The sequence below is a fragment of the Primulina eburnea genome, chromosome 4 (genome assembly GCF_022965805.1).
Source record: "Primulina eburnea isolate SZY01 chromosome 4, ASM2296580v1, whole genome shotgun sequence".
Taxonomy (NCBI): domain Eukaryota; kingdom Viridiplantae; phylum Streptophyta; class Magnoliopsida; order Lamiales; family Gesneriaceae; genus Primulina; species Primulina eburnea.
This window is the reverse complement of record NC_133104.1, coordinates 42,125,416-42,130,962: the sequence shown is the minus strand read 5'-3', so window position 1 is coordinate 42,130,962 and position 5,547 is coordinate 42,125,416. Positions and strand designations below refer to the sequence as shown.

The following is a 5,547-nucleotide window of genomic DNA, read 5'->3' as shown; positions in this document are numbered from 1 at the left end:
CGACACGTAGGGTAAGAGACACCGTATTGATTCGGTTTTTGATAAATTCAAATCAAACTATGTTGTCGGTTTTGCGAATTTTGAAGGCAAACAAACTAAAGTATCAACAATTAAAAACCAAACGTAAATTTCGATTTGACTTTGTTTGGATCAATTTTAATTTTCAAAAATAAATATTTTGATTATTTTTCACATAATTGAAAATTTTCAAACTAATTATTATAAATAGATAAATATTAACATGCAGTTGATTTTATTGATCAAAACAAATTTTTTGATTTGACTATTTTTAAAATCGTAATCGATTAAAAACCAATCCAAAGCAGCGATTGGGTTTCCCAGTTTGTTTTCTGCTCAATCCTAGTCGAGTGCATACATAATATTAAATAATATTAAATTTAATTAGTTCTCCCCGGTACTGTTTTAAGTGCATACATCAAATTAAATAATATTTAAAAATTTAATTTTGTAAAAAAATTCAATTATTTAATAGGTTAATATATTCATACAATAAAAAAATATTTATATTTATTAGAGTAAAATAAAATAACGTAATAAATATCTTTGTATTTGTATAAAATACGAAAGCTTGTCCCATATTTTTGGACTCTAGTTTGTTTTATATTGTGGTCCACGTGAATTTCACATGCACTTTGTTCATCCAAACAATTTTGTGGTGCGTAAACTCAATTTTTGAAATTCTGTGCCGAATCCTCGTATTGTCGTTTTGCAATATATTTATTACCATTGTTTATACCACACATAATACTAACAATATAAATTAAATGTATAATATTAAAGAAACGCGCGCAGATGCCTGAATAAGGTTTATATGAACATGGACATGGTAAGCCCGATTCGGGTTGAACATGTTGAACCCGGTTCGAGCACGTCGCACAACACTTATTTAGTGCAGTTTACAAGCTAACACCAATATCCAAAGAACGACCGCAAATTCATCGTCATAAAAAAAGATATAAAACAATTTTATTTAAAAATATATAATTTGAAAGTGTTTTGGAAACGTCGATTCTATAAAACATATTCTCCTCCGAGTGGGTGGAGGTGCGAGGCGGTTGCGTCATGTCGGGTCAATTATAACTCATTTGAATATACATATATATGGACGTGCACAATCGACCACATTTTACTAGAGCACACTTAATTCCAAGGGAAAGGATATATATTATTATCTATCACAAAATTAAAGCTTTCCGTTGGTTTTTCCACTTGCTGAGGATGAGACTATTCTTTATGGAAAAACAACACTGAGAGAATGGCCAACTACGTACACAGATAATGCAGCACTACCCGCTCTTAAATCTATTATATGTTTTGATTATATTATCCAAGCTGAGACGACGTTATAAACATATCCCAATCTATTTTATTAACTCAAAATATATATCGCAACAACCATATTATGCCCGGAACACACTCGAAAAGCACGTAAAATCTTGTCTATAAAGTGTGTGTGTGATGAATTTGAGATATACCCTAATATGAATGAGTATGTCTATTGTGAGACGGATCAACCTTACCGATATTCATAATAAAAAGTAATATTTTTGGCATAAAAAATAATAGTTTTTCATTGATGAACCAAATAAGATATCCATCTCACAAAATACGCCTCGTGAGACCGTCTCACACAAGTTTTTGTCAATATGAATGTCGTTTCAAACTCATCATCCAAATATCTCAATACAAACACAAGCACCATGTCTCTTACAACAACCAAATTAAATCCTACATACACATGTTTCCGGGTTATTTGCATTTCTCCCTGTACTTTATGTATTTGATAATTCTTTCTTATCGAGTGTAAAATTTATAATATGTCAATGAAATTAAGCGTCGATATATGAAGTGTAATAGAGATGAATGCAAATTATTGGTGTTTCCCCTACTTCCTCGATACCATTTATTTGATTAAGACAGTTGTTTCGAACAATAAATATAAGATAGCTCCGAGGGAAGATTTAGCCAAATAGTTAATTAGAGAGCTAGTAATTCAACTTGAAGGTCAACTTTCGGTTTGATTAATACTCTATATTTCAATTTAAAAATAAAAACTCTATTTTTTCAACTTTCTAGTTAATTTATTACATTCATTTTTAATAGTTGTAGTATATATAGTTCTATCCAAGGAATGATTAATGAAAATAAAATAAAGTATATCTAATTATTATTACAATCTTGATAATAATATTATATGATATGAACTTCGTAAAGAGTAGGTTTCTTATGAAACGATCTCATTAATCTTTATATATGAAACGAATTAATCCTATTGATATTCACAATAAAAAGTAAGTAACACTCTTAGCATAAAAAAGTAATATTTTTTCATAGATGACCCAAATAAAAAATTCATCCCACAAAATATGGTCCGTGAGAACATTTAATATAATTTTTTTTCTTTCTTAAATTTAAAGAAAAAAGATTGACAAAATGTAACCATATTGAAGAAAAAATAATAATATGCATTTATTGGGGAATCGAAAGCAAGCATGGAATATATAGAAGAAACAGAAACCGGCTGAGCTCCATTAATACCTACAGCAAAAGCTACAAGCCTGGCACCGGAGTAAAACTAAAATAATTTATGCTAACAAAACGACTGTCGAAATCATAATCTGAGTGTGGCAGAAAATTCCGGGGACGCCGATCTAAATCTACCGATCCCTCTGGCACTGCCGTCGACAGAATATATACATACGAACTGCTATGCGTATCTATACATTTAATTCGATCTTCCAGTACGTTGTTTATGCTTGATTTTCCAAGTCTTTTGAGCTCACGAAGGTCCCATGAAACCCGTACGGGACTCTTGATGGAAGCTTGACGCAGGCTTCCAATTTTAATGTCATGGCATTTATGATCTGAAGCTCTGATTTCCACTCATTTTCGTCGTGTACGAATGTGAGAATGTACCCATCATCTTCTCTTTTGGAATTCGTGTCATTGGGGACAAAAAACGGTTCGCCTCCATATTTATAATCGCCGTAGATGAACTTTTCGACTTCTCCAGTCGAGAGGTCCACTTTTGCGAAGCCGGAAACCTTGGGCCAGGGCTCCGCAATGGCAAGATAAGCGTACCTGGTTTTCCGGCCAATCCGGTTCCGGTTAACCATGCCGGCTTCTAGGTTGATTTGCACGGACGAGTTGATGATTGGCCGCTTTTTGGACTCGCCGGTTTTTAGATTCAGCCGGATTTCGGATAAAACGCTTTTCAACTTCTCATCGCATTCGTTAAAAATAGAGTCGGGTGGAGTCATGCATGAACCAATCACCACGATCTCATCAGTCTCCGGCTCCTCCCAAGCATTCCATATGTGAAAACAAAAGGTTTCGGGGCACTCAATCCATATAATATCGTCCGCATTTTTAGCATTTTTCGACAAAATTCCAAACCTGGAAATCTTTTCCTTGTCGTAGATCACAGGGGAGCCTCCTTTGATCATTTCTTGAAGCTTGAAAACCACTTGCTGATCAGGGATCACCACTAAATTCTCAGTTATGGCGAAATCGTGTATCATTGTGGGAACAACGAGTGGTATTTCGACATCAGGTGATTTAATGCCCTCGTTGGAGAATTTGAAGAATTTAAGATAAGGTTTTCGAACAACATCATAGCTCAAAGAAAATAGCTCCCCAGACACAGGATCAATCTTTGGATGCGCAATCATGGCACTTTTCAATTGCCCCGAGAAATCATACCTCGCAACTGTTTCGAGATCTCCTGATTGGTTCACTCGAACTTGATAGGGAAGATCATCTTCAGACATGGCTAGGAGCCTTTGATTGAAGTATACTAACCCGGCGTTAGCCACCCCTGTGCCATGGCTGTGATCCAGTATCCCGAATAAGCCTCGGGCGTAGAAGAGCATCAACCGGGCTATGCCCGAATGCCCATGGAGCTCGCCAATGGCTTTAGGAAAAACGGGCCGTCCCAATTTACGTTCCTGAGTCAGTCTTTGCGTCTCCGTGTACCGGCAAGCGTAGCTGACGGACTTGCCTCCTCGGATGGTCACGGCGTGGATCATGCCGTCACCATCGAATAAGTGGTGGCCCGCGACTGGGTCGTGTAAAGGGTTGGCGCCGTTACGCAAGTACACGCCGTTAATGCAGGAGGGAATTTTACCGGTTACCTGAAGCTTTTTCTGTACCGGCTGCTCTGGAACCGGAGCGAAGTTTCCATGCAATTTGGACTCCAGGGTCGGCAGTCTTGGGGAGTGGGTGTTGGCGCTCGTGTGAAACCAATACGCCCTCCACCGCGTCCAAGGTTTTGGCTGCCACCTTTTTTAGTATGTTCCATTGGGGCGGTGGCGCCTGAACATCAGATTTCTTGGGTGGCAAATCTGTTCTAGGTGTCGTGGTTGTTTGAAAGGGCAGCTTGGGTAAAGTGGAAATCGAAGGTGAATGCAAAACACAGCTGATGCTATTTCTTTTCGAATGCTTATTCGTCATCAAGACAGAGTTTGATCGATATCCCACCTCGACAAACGAGAACTGTGGGCAAGAAACTCTACTCCCTGCCAAATAACTTGAATTTGTGTCAAACACAGAAGAAGATGAAGCCATATGCTTAATCATCTCGAGGTGTGTAAAAGAGAAGTTGAAATAGCTTTGTTCTTAAGATGAGAAAGGGGAGTGAAGGGGGATAAAGAATGGGGGTTTAAATAGAGCGGTGTGGGGGGAAAGGAGAAGGTCGAGTTTGTTCGGTGCTTTCATGTTAAATCTGGACCAGATTAGACATCTCAAAGAAGACCACGTGGAATGGGAGTTAATGTATATGTATGATCGTGGGGTTGCATCTTCTCCAGGAAGCATGTAAATCAACCGGTCGCATGATTTGACTAATAGAATTAGAGTCAATAACTTAGATTGCCCTCTTCCTAAAACATGAGTTCCTCCTATATGCACTACCATTAACCACGTTGCATTTCTTGATTATAATTTAGAAGTTACCTTTTTATTTGTGAAATGTAAAATAAACCATTGACAAGATTCACTTTCTAAACTCTAACATTTTTTTGTATATATATAATTTTGATAAATCGTGTCAATCAATTATATCCACTTCTGTGTCTATCATTGAAACGAAAATATAATAATTTTTATATGTGCTAACAACTTTATTTTTAAATACCTTATATATATAAAAAAGGACGAAACTATATGGTTTTTTAATCCACTGGATGAAATGACACTTTATCGGACAAGTAGACAATATTTTGTCAAATGAGACAAATCCTCAGCCAGCAGTGGCTTGATAATTACACAACTCTCCATAAGATAATTAAATCGTCACACATAATTAATAATTGAAGTGAGGCACATGCAGTCGGCATGCAAATTAATCAAATAATATTGATTTACCGCTTATTAATTCAGTCCATTAATTAATTCTTCAATTATTTCAATTATTCTTCCAATCGAGCGCATCCGACTATTTACTTTAATATTTCCAATTGAATTTTCCCAAGTGAGGCACAATTAACGATATACATATTTTAAAAAATAAATAATATAAAATCAAAT

General features: G+C 36.2%; 1 pseudogene; it reads right to left on the bottom strand.

Annotated features, from left to right (window-relative positions):
- Positions 1–2,499: 2,499 nt before the first annotated feature.
- On the bottom strand, positions 2,500–4,652 carry LOC140829128 (9-cis-epoxycarotenoid dioxygenase NCED2, chloroplastic-like; annotated as a pseudogene).
- Positions 4,653–5,547: the final 895 nt, after the last annotated feature.